The sequence below is a fragment of the Miscanthus floridulus genome, chromosome 5, assembly GCF_019320115.1.
Source record: "Miscanthus floridulus cultivar M001 chromosome 5, ASM1932011v1, whole genome shotgun sequence".
Taxonomy (NCBI): domain Eukaryota; kingdom Viridiplantae; phylum Streptophyta; class Magnoliopsida; order Poales; family Poaceae; genus Miscanthus; species Miscanthus floridulus.
This window is the reverse complement of record NC_089584.1, coordinates 54172873-54187312: the sequence shown is the minus strand read 5'-3', so window position 1 is coordinate 54187312 and position 14440 is coordinate 54172873. Positions and strand designations below refer to the sequence as shown.

The following is a 14440-nucleotide window of genomic DNA, read 5'->3' as shown; positions in this document are numbered from 1 at the left end:
TTTTTTGAATTTATAACATAATGCATGCATGGTATTTTTATTTTTGCGCCACCACAGTAAATATTCTTGGGAGTTTTTACACACCATAGAATTATTCACATGGGGCTTAGGATTTCATAATGCAACAATGAAATTTTTATTTTGTTTTCTAAGTGCAAAACAAATGCAGAAAAGAAAATATACTAAAGTAAAAATAATTCATGAAATACTAAAAAGTAAATATAGATAACTACCGATGTTACCTCTTGGTGAGGGTTTGGATTTTTAAGTCCTTCGGACATGATTTTTCTACAGACTTGCTTATTCTTTGGGTGCATCTACCGGTCCTGGAGATGGAGACCTTGATGGTTGCACCTCTTGTGATGGTGACTCTAATGATGATGCCACCTTCTCTTTCCATACCCGCTTGGTCTATGGACTTGATTTTAGCAGAGTAGACCATCCTTCACAACATCTACTTCTTCTTTCTTGGGGAGTTGATTCCTCTGCCATTGAGATGCTTGACATCTCCTCTTAGAGTGGGTCTTCTTTGGCTGTTCATAAGTGGTATAACTATTGAAATAACAACATATGTTTTGTCCAGGGAATTCGAAGTGGACTTGTCTAGATCCAACGTAGATGATCGTGTTGGTGGTATTGAGGAACGGCCTTCCAAGGATGATAGGTACATCTTCTTCTTCTCCCATGTCAAGGACCATGAAGTCGGTAGGGACATAGTGATCTTGTATTCTTACCATGATGCCTTTTGCTATTCCCTCCAAAAATCGGATTGATTGGTCCGCCATCTGCAAGCATATATGTAGGAAACAAAGGTTCATTACCAAATAGATACTCATATGTTACCTTGGACATTTTGTTAACACTCGATCCAATATTGCAGAAGGTGTTGTGGAAGATTCTTTGCCTAATGGTACACTCAATTGTCGATACTCTAAGATCTTCCTTCTTGGTGGTTGTACTCTGATCGAAGCGTATTGATCATCTTGACTGTTTCTTCTTGTGGCTGCCTAGCCCTATTCTTCCTTCTTATCCAGTTGTGTCTCTTCTTATTCACTGTTGTCTCTTTGGGCAGATACGCCATCTGTGGATGACTAGGAGAGTGATGTATATGATTCTTGAAAGTGAACTTCTCCTTTCTATCCTTGATGGTGAAACAAATCTTGGCACTGTCCAGTAGATGATGTCTTTTGCAGTGCTCAGGAAAGGTTGGCCCAAAATAATGGGTGCCCTTACATCTCCATCTATTTCCAAAACCACAAAGTCCATGGGTACATATGACTGTCCAACTTGTACACAGATGTCTTCAAGAATTCCCTTGGCATAGCAGAGTGACTAATCTGCAAGCTGCAAACACATGTTTATGTACAACAAAGTATCTCCATTAATTTTATCATAGATTACCTTTGGCATGATGTTCACACTTGCACCAAAGTCACATACAACTTCTTGAATATGTGACGTCCAATGGCTGTGGGGACAAAAGGTCTCCCTAGACCACCTTTCTTGATAGGTAAGGAATAATCCTCCCATCTTCCTATCGATTATTCTATGTAGCATCCTACAACATTATGAATATCAACAAGTTTTGCAGTTTCAAGATCTTCTAGTTGCCCCAGAATCTTAGCTTTTGTCGGTTGGAGGAACAGTAGCCGCCAGCTAAGCTATTTGTGATTCTATCATTTTATTAAAGCTATGCTATTTTTTAATAGAAGAGGATAAGCTATTCATTCTATTATTTATGTTTTCTAAGATTCTATCATTGGAAGCTAGTTTTCTAGATAAGCCCTCCATTATTTTAGCTTGGCTAGAAATTAACTCTCTCAGGGGTGGTTGATTATTAAAATTATTGTGATTATTAAAATTGTTGTATGGTGCAAAATGTTGGCCTACAAAAAGATGACATGTTCAACAAATAAGTGTCATGGAAATGCATATGTTGCGTTGGATTTGTGGTCATACAAGAAGGATCGAGTTCGGAATGATGATATACATGATAGATTAGGGGTAGTACCAATTGAAGAAAAGCTTGTCCAACTCTAGTTGAGATGGTTTGGATATGTCTAATGGAGACCTCTAGAGGCATCGGTGCATAGTGGAATCCTAAGCCAGGATAGTAACGTGAAGAGAGGCAAAGGAAGGCCGAAGTTGGCTTGGGTAGAGGCAATACAAGGAGACTTGAAAGGATGGAATATACCCAAAGACTTAGCCTTAGATAGGAGTGCTTGGAAAACAGCTATTCACATGCCTGAACCTTGATTGCTTTTGCTGGGTTTCAACTCTAGCCTACCCCAACTTATTTGGGACTTAAAGGCTTTGTTGTTGTTGTTCTATTACCTTGATAGTTACCTTAGTAGTTGGGCCTTTGTTGCTGAATCCAACCTTGATTCTGTTGAGGACGATAATTGTTGTTGATGATGAAATTCACATCCTCATGGGTTTAGGATAGTTGTTCCCTGAATGCCTAGTGTTGCCACACTCTTCACATGTCATGCGAGAATTATGAATGTGCATGACTTCTTGCTTCTCATTGGCTTGGTCTTCAAGTTTCTTCATGAGCAGATCCATCTTGGCAGACAACATGTCTACCTCCTTGAGTTGATGCATACCTCCACCTCTCTTGTGGGTCTAAAGATATTCTTCATTCTAACCTTGGTTGCAAACCATCTTTTCCACGAGAGCTATTGCTTGTGCAATTGTAAGTGACAAAAATGCACTTCCTGTAGTGGCATCCATATTCTCATGGGTGCTGTTTGTCAACCCTTGGTAGAAATTCTACATGAGTAGCCAATCCTCCATCCCATGGTGAGGACATTCTAAAATGTAGTCTTGGAAGCGTTCCTATGCCTCAAGGGCAGATTCATCATGTTGTTGCTGAAAACTTGAAATTCTTCCATGTAGAGCATTGGTCGTGCCTGTGGGAAAGAACTTTGCTAGGAAGGCAGTGGAGTAGTTGTCCCATGTAGTGTTTCTATCTTAGTTGGCATAGAACCATTGCTTTGCCTTCCCCAATGTCACAGAACTGACCAATTTATAAGAGTACAAGTACAATGGCAGCCCGCGAGCGGTCACACGGTCATACTTGAACCCATATAAATCCAGTAGTCCGTCAAGTACCATGATAGGTCTCGATAAATGATTTACAACAACCAAGATCATACATGATTCAACATACATGTCACATATTACATAAAGTTCACAGATACATTTTCATCATCAGAGTATGAAGCAAAGTTATTACAAACCGAGTTTGATAGATAAAAGCGGAAGCAAATTAAGTTTTGAAGGTAAAGTTTCCAACATAGTTTAATACAGTGCTAAAATATGATCACAGTCCACAAAAGCAAGTAGAGGGATTAATAAAGAAGCCTGCCCAAGGCTTACTCCTCATCCACAGCAGGATAGAAGCAACTCTTGCAATAACCATGATACACAGTGCCATATGCAATAATCGGGAAATAAAACCCTGAGTACGAGAAGGTACTCAGCTAGACTTACCCGTCATAAACTAGAAATAAAATAACTCCAAGGATCATGCAAGGCTATATAAGTGGAGATAGCTTGACAACAGTTTGCATAAAAGCGATTAACTCAGTTATACAATTATGATTCCATTATCAAGTTAATTATAACTATCCATCTCTAAATTAGCAACTAACATGTGCCAACATGTGGTATATCATTTTAAAAGCATACAATAGTAACCATAGCCGGTATTGTAATTCCATATTCATTCAAACCATCATGTTCCATAACACAGTTACTACGATGTTGGGGCTAGCCAAGTTTCTCACTATCCAGGAGAGACGGTGATTCGAATCGATTTTAACCAGCTAGGAATTTATTCCTAACACAAACCCAGGCAGACCAGATCATTAGTCGCCTTAGGTCACCTTTGGTACAACTTAGGTCCACATTTCGTGGGTTTGTACCACACCACATAGTCAGGGACACCAAATGCCAGGACATTCAGGACTACCCTGCCCTTGGGCTCAGTTTGGCTCCCTAGAAGGAGCGCACAACAGAATAGGGACCGGCCTAAGTTGAGCTACTCAGCTTTGCGGTCGGAATGAGTTATCCGGCCAGCTAAGTGATAGGCATGCGTTCAATCTTATCAGAAGTGCCAACAATGGTATGGTCCTTAATCGGCACAGACAGAATCACATGAGTCAACCTACACATAGACTCCGTCTGGCCTCAATTTACATCACCCCATGGTTCTGTTCTACGATAGCAAATATAGCCAACCGTGCTTCGGTATCCACCTATATCTCGCAGGTGATAGGAAATCACCCGACTTCTACCGATCTAAGCATGGCTAAGCATATATTCGATCCTGGACCTACATAGGGTTACGGTGCATATATCTGGGCAAGGAATTTATATGCATCAAGTGGTTCCATTCAATTCTTATAACCTAATGCATCAATCATAAGGACTTAAGTAATCATTTGTAAAATACTGGGAGACTTAGAATGCTCCAGGGCTTGCCTTTCAGAAAGGACGTGGGGCGGTGATCAGGGTACTCTGGAAGCTCTTCTGGGTTCTGCTCCTCGCCTTTGGGAGCTGAGGCTTGAGGATTCTCTTGCTGGTCCCCTTCCTCTACTTCATCAAACTCCAGCAACATTATTTCTTCCTCCGATCCTAGATGCATGAATATGACATAAGGTATTATGAATGCGTATATATTGACAAGTATAGTTGCATGATCAGTGATGAATGCATTCTTGTAAGTATTCTTAACATCATGGTGCTGAAGTAATAACAAGTGTATCATGTTTTACTGAGTATGTGCATATCTCTTCTTAATTACTCAATCAAACACTTCAACAGTTCATGTACCACACTATAAAACAGCAGCTACTAATTTTATTCATAACTGAAGTTCTACTTGTCCAAATGTGGTGATCTTGGACTTTCTAGAAAGCTTATAAAGTTGTCTACAACTCTTATTTAATCACCAAAAGACAATTCATAATTTATCTTAACCAAAATAGACAAGCCATCTAGTGCTGTCCAGAAATTTCCAGAGAGCAAGCAATTCGGAAATACTCTTTGGCCTATTGCTCTGAAATTTTAACACAAGATACATGAAGAAGTTTTCTACAACTTTGTTATTAACCATTTTTACAGCAAACACCATTTTTACCACACAACATACCAAACTACCAAATCTGTCTGAAAACTCTTCCAATTCGCATTATAAAGCAACAATACTTTTACTTCATATAAGCATTCAAAGTTTGACAACACAAAGTCTACCAACAGTTTAAGCATACCAAATACACTCAAGAAAACATAATGGTAAAGCCCAAACTATTTATTTAAATGCCTTTATTATTTTATTTAGATACTTAGGTTAAATAATAAACATATACTAAATGTGTATCATAAATTCTCAAAAATTTACACTGCCTTACTAATGCTACCAAATGACTACTGTAAAAGTTTCATGCCATTTTACCAAGTAGAACATTCTATACAAAAATGACAAGGCAGAAAGGCCTATAATAGCAAAAATAAAAAACCCTAGTGAAAAGTGTCAAGCAACAGATTTTATATTTTTATTATCATCCATATGGTACTAGGATAACCTCCAACAAATTTCATAAATATTGGATTCATAAATAATTTATAAAAATTCATACAAGGATTACCTATTTATAAAAGAAAAATCTATAACTACAAACCTATAAATGCACTAATCCTCAAAATTTTACCAGAGCTCATACATGTCAAGAATAGCTTACCACCAAAATTTCATAATTTTTGGAGCATAGGAACTCTAGATATAAAATAAACAATTTTGCATGCATTCAAAAACACATTTCAAGTTTCAATTTAAATCTTCCAAAAACTTTACTAAAAATGCTAATATCATATTTTTCCTAGATACTACACTTCACCAAGATCTTAACCAAATTTGAACTACAAATTTTGGATCTCCCAAACTCCAGATATAAAATTTACAAAACAACATGAAATCTGGAATTAAATGAGGTATCCTACTCTCTACTATCGCTGACCAGTGGGACCCGCCTGACAGTGGACTCTCTACAAAACTCTCTACTATGTAGGTGCGGTGGAGCGGGCTCGTCGCCGGCCATGGCGGCACAGCGGCGCTGCTCTGCATGTGCTGGCCATCTCTAGCCATGGCAAAGCTTGGTGAAGCGCACAATAGCACCATGGCATCTATGCGACTGTGACTAAGCAATCGAGGCGGCTGGAGGTACTTCGACAAGGTATGGCCATGGCAGCGGCCATGGCGGCACTCCGGCAAGGGCGTACCCATGACGGCACAGAGTGAGCAGTGGCTCACCTTGGGCACAAATGAGGGCACTGGAAGGTGGATATGGTGGAGAAGGTTGAGGCAGAGCTGCTAGCGCGACCGATTAGCAACTCAGGCGGAGGTGAGCGTTGGCAAGCTCAGTGGAGCAGCGGTGACTACAATGGCACTGGTGGCTGTGTTGGGGTAAGAAGGAAGCTAAGGAAATGGAAATGGTGAGCACAGGGCAGTGTGGGCGGGCGCAGGGAGTGATAAGGCGCACGTTGGCCTAGCTTGGCCGCATGGGGCAGGGCGCCGGTGACGCACGGTCGTGCTTCGGCTCCATGCGGCGCACGAGCCCTACCAATGTTGGCCACTGAATCGGCGTCATTCAGTTCGATAGTTAAGCGATGCAAGGTCTGATCGCATGTTTTGGTGGCATTAATTCTCTTAAACCGTGATGTATTAGTGCATACTATCTAAACCAAAAGTGTAGCTCTATGTACCAATTACATATTCTCTTCAAAGATCGTGTGCTAACTCACAACCAAAACTGAGTTAAATCACCCTAAAGGTCAGCTCGTCAGGCTGTTTAACATCTAGACTTAGAATTTTTTTTGTAAGTGTAGGAAACAGTGTATTAGTGATTTTTGTGAGCCCAATTCAAGCATGTTAGGGGCTAAACCAGTCAATGACCCAAAAATAAAAGTTGTTCCTCTTGCCAAATACTACAACTTTGCTTTAGTGACCACCTCCATGCAAGGTCTCTAGCACATAGTTCAAACTTGGTCAAACATGTTACACTCAATTGATGGTATACATTAAAACTAGGGCTTAGTGACCTATTTACCCCTATCCATGAATATCAAAGTTGTTCATATTGATACTCTAAACATGTTTAAGCTAATTGAAAGGTCACACAATCATTTCATGTATTAGTCACACATAGGGCTATCTAGGTCAACATGTGTAACATTACTTAAGTGCTTGATCATGAAAGGTGACATTCATGAACAATGTTCCATTTGCTAACCTAAGTGTTGCTAACATGTTTTTGTGACTCATATCAACCAATTACCTATATACACTCTTGATCATATGTATATACACATGGAAACATGAAATACTAAGAAATGTTGAATATGTTTCAATCAAATGTTTCAAGTGTAAATGCTTATATATGAATGCTTGATGATCATGCTCATGCTATGCAAGTCAAGTTATGCAAGGCTAACACCTAGGGTGTTACACCCAAAAGTGAAAATAGGAAGAGGCAAAGTAATATGGCATCTCTGGTTACTCCCTTGATGGTGAAAGTGCTTCAGATCTATAGGAAGTGTTGGAGATGAGCACTCGCATCTTCCTTGCCTTTCCACAAAACTAGCTAGCTTGCACCATATTGATGAGAGCAGGCTTGAGCTCAAAAGTGTTGTCTCCAACGTTGATTGCCAGTCTAGTATAGATGTTGGCCATAGTTGGAGTAGAGAATTCACGGAGAGCCTTGTCAGCCATGGCTTCGGAAATTGGTTTTAAGCTCCACCTTATCTAGTTTTCTTTCGATTCTAAAGCTAAAACTTTCTTAAGTTGTTTGGGGAGGTACCCCTAGCACCATTCCTCCCCTAACCCTCGACTTGGTGCTAGCTCAACTAACCCACCCTTTTCCTAGGCAACTCCCCCGTGATGAGGGTGCCCTTGATCGGTTTATTTGATTTGTGTGTTTAGGTGGCATGCTCGAAGGTCAGCTATGTCAGAGGAGCGTGACGAGAAGGTCGAGAGATGGTGATGGTGAACAAACCCTTGCTGGGGGCATGCAAAGTTTGTTGCTTGCCATGGGATTGGAATGTCCTATCAATAATTGGATCTGGGAGTGGTTGGCTGAGGAAAGGAGATTACCATTGTACGCCTGGCTCTTGTATACCGTTTAGCGGCTAGGGTCTAACCCTAATGTAATTCCACCGTGTCTCTGGGTATGGCCTATAAATGCCTAGAGCACTCGTGTAAGAAGGAGGTCGAACTTTTCTAGACAAATTAATGGGCATTTAATCCACACTTTTCCATCTCCTTATCTTCCTGTACGCTCGCTCGTCCCTTCATGATAGTTTAGTCACTCACCTATGGGAAACCCTCGGCCTCTCCCCTTGTGTCCTTCAGCGAGGCAGGAAGTTAGGAGTGACCCCATAGTTGGTGCTGTCCATGGGACCCTAGTCTGTCACTCCTAAAAAACAATGGCAATAACAAGAAGAAACACCCAAAGGGATCTTAATGGAGACGGGGATCCTAATCTTCCGTCAGGTGATGGTAACAATCGTTGTGGCGGAGAATGACATACCAATCTGGCTTCAGATCAAAAGATCGAATCCTGCAATCTTAGCACCATAGCTCCTCTGGTTATCAACCAAGTCACGAACTAGGTTGACCTTGCCAAGAAGGCTAATCCATGCTTGCACAATGAAGAACACAAGCAAGAACAAGAAAGAACACAACCAAATTGCAGATGAAAGATTATCTCACAAAGTTGGGGTCTCACAAACCGATGAACAGCAAAACTGTTCTTGACAGAATAATCTAAGCAAAACCCAAACCCTAATGATGGTGGCGGCGTATGATTATAAAGGTCTTAGGGTCATTGCCTACCCTGGATGCCCCCCTAATGGGCCCAAACAAGATACACGGTCCAACGGACCAAAAGAATGTGTCGCAGCACCCTGACAGATTTTGGATGCTGACTTGTTTTGACGATTCCTATTGATTCCGAAGAGCTTTTGACGTGAAACCACTTGGATTGGCTTCCTTATCAAATTATATTTCCATCCATATGTGGATCATCAAAAATGGAGTTTGGATGCGTCCTGGGTGACTAGTTTAAGGCAGACGGGTCCTGGATTCCGAGGCAGACTCAAACTTGAGTTGCTTTGGGCCTCCACCTCAGGGACTCAAACCGAATTAGCCTTGGGCCTCCTTCTTGACCTGGACACCCTTGCTGGCCTCCTTCCCCTCCATCCCATGCACCAAACATGGTCATATGCATGGGTGTCATGTCCTCATCATCCTCCCCTTCTTGATGAAAAGCCGTCCTCGGCGTCGATTGTACTTGAAACTGATCCTGCACAACATAAAGGAGAATGGGGTTGCGAGGACAAAGAAAACTGAAATAATTGTGAGAAGAAATGTGACCATGTTTCCAAGTTTCTAGCATGTCATCTCACATAAAGATTTCAGCAAGCATGTAGACTCCATGATCCGAATGCACACGATGTATGTCAACACTATCCTGCAAAAGATTAGAACTAACCAAAGACAATGCAGGAATAGATGGTCGAGTAGACATAGGTAGCAACCAACAATGCTCCCCTTCTTGGAAGTGAACTTGTTTCTTTAAGGAACATGAGAAAATGTTTGTATTATTATGGCTGCCCTCTAAACGATCATAATCTTATACAACAAAAGGAGAATTCATATTATTACGAATGTATACTCGATGTATCATATATTGTCCCTTGTTGTTATATCTGCCAATAACATGATATGTGTGTTTAGAAAACCAAGGCAAATTAGCATATTTAAAAAGGCTCTCTTCCAAACAATCTAGGTTACACAAAACATCAAATTCAATATAACCCAAAGTATGTAAAGAAAACAACAGTTTGAACTCATCAATTTTAAAAGCAATATGAATAACATGTTTATTTTTAGCACAAGTCACTGGTTCCAAAACATGTAAAACTGAAGCATCTTCAACCAATTCATCTTTGTCACAGGGAACATCAAGCAAATTATCATGGGATAAAGATAAATCAAGAGAGGGTTCCACTAACAATTGCTCTATGACAGCATGGTTTGTGGAAAAATTTAGTACATTAAGACAATTTTCACCTTCCATGAGTGTAGGACCATGGGCATTACCTATGTTCTCAGCAGGAGTAATAGGTGCATTGTGAAGTGATGGTTCTGAATATGCATATGAGGTTGTGAGCTCCTCATTTTCTTCCACGTCATCCTCTCGCTTATGTACATTATTCTACAAAAGGTTAGTCATAGCAAGAGGAATAACAACATACTCTTCCTCTAAATGGTGCACCTCAGCATATGAAGTCAAAACAGAAGGTGGATTAACAAAGGTTTCTCACATAAGAAGTTTCATATCATTCCAAGTTTGAGGTTTATCAGAAGGATCTAAAGACTCCCACCAAGATAAAGTAGAATGTCGCAAAACACTAGCTGCATTTTTAGCTTCCTCCTTGGACACATAAAGCGAGTAGCAAATATGTTATCGATGGCAATTTCTCACTCCATGTACTCATCAGCACCTATACCATCATAAGTCGGTGGATACAAACAACCTGTCATTGTAAACACAAAAACAAGGAACAAACGGTGAAAGTTATCCCTACCAAATGACTACGTGGTTGCAGTGGTGTCACTTTTCACTGCAAGTGGAAGCATCTTACCAAGCTCTTACAAAGTTCTTACCAACGCAAGCAGTGGGCGGTATAACCGGTGGTTGGTTCGTGATACCTGTGAGGCAGTGGTACTGAGATTGCAAGGCCCTTTGTCTGTCCTGATCTAAAGAGTTTGTGGAGCTTGGAAGGCACACAAAGAGTAATATGTATATCTAGCACATAAGTCAGTAACAGAAAGTAATGTTGAATTATAGTTCAAAGTACTTGTTCTCATTGCTAGTCTAAAATGTTCCAGGTACCAGGTGTCTGACAAAAATATGGTGGATAGCAAGGTGACAGGTATATGAAAAACAAGTATGGTGGATGAAATAGCAACACAAACAAATAACCAGACAGCACATGCAAACACAGCTCACTTTGGTCTTCTCTATGTGCTCCTCTAGATATTGTTCCTCTTTTGCCCCTATCTTTTTTTCTATTTTTTGGGCTGTCGTTGTTTTTTGGGAAATTTCGACTTTTTTATTTAATTTTTTTATATTTTTCCTTTACTTAGGAGCACAAAGGAAGTAACGACAAAAAATATAAGTGTAAACAAGTGAAAGACGTGGCCTGTGGAAATTTCAGAAAACTTGCTCAAAATCTACACAAACCTTATGACCACGAAAAGAGGATCTTGTGACCACTTTTTGACCAATCTAAAATTTTCAAACCCCAACAACATGGGGATGGATGGATCCAAAAATTTTTTCTGATCGATTTTGATATATGGAACGTCGAAATCGGAGTTCATATGCGAAAACTAGACCAGTTTTAAAAATTGGCTCCGAATTAGAGGACAAAACGGGAACAATGTGCACAAAACTGGTCACAACAGCAAAGATTTGATGAAAACAATGGGGAAAAACACACGAACTGGACTCTAACACGACCTAACCAGCAACAAGACCTCGACTAGGACACAAACTCAACATGATGGACTCTGAAACTGAAATATGCAAAGGCTATGGCGCGGAAGGTTCTAGGACAGGAAAAACAAGTATGGCATTGGACTATGGGACGAATGCGAAATAGTCAAAACTAGGGAATAAAAGTGAACCTGATGGTATACCTTAGCTCTGATACCACTTAATGGAGATGGGGATCCTGATCTTCCGTCAGGTGATGGTAACTATCGTTGTGACAGAGAATGACACACCAATCCGGCTTCAGATCGAAAGATCAAACCCTACAATCTTAGCACCATAGCTCCTCTGGTTATCAACCAAGTCACAAACCAGGTTGACCTCGCCAAGAAGGCTAATCCTTGCCTACGCAATGAAGAACACAAGCAAGAACAAGAAAGAACACAACCAAATTGCAAATGAAAGATTATCTCACGAAGTTGGGGTCCCACAAACCGATGAACGGCAAAACTATTCTTGACAGAATAATCTAAGCAAAACCCAAACCCTAATGATGGTGGTGGCATATGATTATAAAGGTCTTAGGGCCGTCACCTACCCTGAACGTGCCCCCTAATGGGCCCAAACATGATACACAGTACAACAGACCAAAAGAAGGTGTCGCAGCACCCTGGTAGATTCTGGATGCTGACTTGTTTCGACGATTCCTGTTGATTCTAAAGAGCTTTTGACATGAAACCACTTGGATTGGCTTCCTTATCAAATTATCTTTCCATCCATATGTGGATCATCAAAAACAGAGTCCGGATGCATCCTGGGTGACCAGTTTAAGGCAGACTGGTCCTGGATTCCGAGGCAAACTCGATCTTGAGTTGCTTTGGGCCTCCACCTCGGGGACTCGAACTAAATTAGCCTCGGGCCTCCTTCTTGACTTGGACACCCTTGGTGACCTCCTTCCCCTCCATCCCATGCACCAAACATGGTCATATGCATGGGTGTCATGTCCTCATCAGATCTGCCCCTTCTATGAAGGTCGGACATGGTAGCGGGAACCTCTACAAGCAGAATCGATAGGACTCTGATACTCCAACCTACCGCTCAACCAATGAGAACACAACTTGAGTCAGATGGGGCTGAGGCACCTGAGGTCGGAGCCAACCCCCAACCCAAACCATCCAGAATGGAAGAAACCGGCCACGTACCAGTAGACGACGACAAAGGTGTAGAGGCGAGAGGCCTTGAGGCCCTAAACCAAGTGCATGAGGAACTCTAGGAGAAAAGACACCGTGTCAAAGCCCACCAGAGGTAGGCATGCCTACAACTGATAAGGCAGAAGGCAGACGAAGCCAGGGAACAACTCAGGCAAATGGATGAGTACCTAGCTTCGATCGAAGCAAACCCAAACTATCTACCCGAACAACACGACTTGGCACCTTAGCTCCACCCAAATCCACCTCCGCCCAACCCAAATCCACCTCTGCTCCAATCAAACCCACCCCACCACCTTGTTTTCACCAGATCTACCTAGAATACATTCTCCTAGCCGTACAACAACACCATAGAAACCAACCTTTGCCAATGCCATACGACCTGAAATCTCCATTGACCTAGATACTCCAAACTAAAAACTGGCCGCACAAGTACAAACCATGGAACCTATCAAGGTATGATGGAAGCATAGACCCTCGCCAATTCGTAATGAGCTACGAAGCGGCAGTGGCAGCAGCAGGCGGGCATGAGTATACCATGGCGAAGTCCTTCATGATTATAGCAAGGGACATTGCCTAAAGTTGGTACAACAACATCCCACCAGGCTCGATAGATTTCTAGGGGAGCCTCCATGAAAAACTGTGCAACAATTTCAAAGGTATCAGCCCTTCGGCAACTAATCCCATGGAATTGTTCACCTACACTCAAGCCAAAAGAGAACCCCTTTGAGACTTCTGGCGAAGATTCATCTAGCTTAGAGTGAGGACGCCAAACATAACAGATGATGAAGTGATCCTAGCAGCAGTCAATGGGGTAAGACTAGGGCCATGTTCCTCGAGACTAGCATGGAAGCCACCAAAAAACATTGTAGAGTTACACGAGGTCATGGATAAGTACATCAGATTAGACACTATCTGTTTACACCAAAATTTGGAAGGAGAGTCACAGGGACTTAGATGCTCCTAAGATCATGTCATCAAGGAATCAATCGCGTGCAGGTCGGTATCAGCTAATTCAAATGCAAAACTAGAATCGGCTTTCTTCAGATAGCGCCAGCGGATAACAACAAAGGCTATGATTGATGCCGGGACAAGACATATTGGACTCCACAAAAAGGGAAAGATTAGAGTCCAAGTTATCTTAAATTAGGAATGTTTTCTCTAGGGTCAAAGATTGTGATGAGTCATGCTTAGATAGGAGTCATGCGTAGGTCCCGGGTATAAATATCAAAGCCCGGCTATTGTAAAGGACACACAATCAATCAAATACAAGTTATTTACTTTTTTTTGGCTCTAGCCACCCCTTAGGAGTAGGAGTAGAGTAGATCTCGGTGAGTTCTTCAGCAAGTACGGCTGTATCGATTTGGTCGACCTCCACTGCTTGTCTGTAAGTACCGTCATGGCTTATACCTCTGTTCATATGGCTACATCGATCCAGTCGACCTCCACTGCGACTTTGGTATAAGTTAGTTATCGACTCTTGTCTAGTTCAAGTACGACTGCATCGATCTGGTTGACCTCCACTGCTCGAGCTAGATTAAGGTCAAGTTATCGGCTCTATCTAAGGGTGGCATTCCTTCGGATAGATTCATTAAGTTACCAATATTGCTTATTACTTTCATTATTTATTTAATTACAACAATATCACTTCGCCCGATTGGGATTGAT

The 14440-nt window shown here is 41.4% G+C and overlaps 1 non-coding gene across 1 annotated transcript; it reads left to right on the top strand.

Moving 5' to 3' along the window:
* Positions 1 to 2794: 2794 nt before the first annotated feature.
* On the top strand, positions 2795 to 2903 carry LOC136455649 (small nucleolar RNA R71). Its single transcript, XR_010759133.1, has one exon. It is a non-coding gene; the product is annotated as a small nucleolar RNA R71 (small nucleolar RNA).
* The last annotated feature ends 11537 nt before the right edge of the window (positions 2904 to 14440 follow it).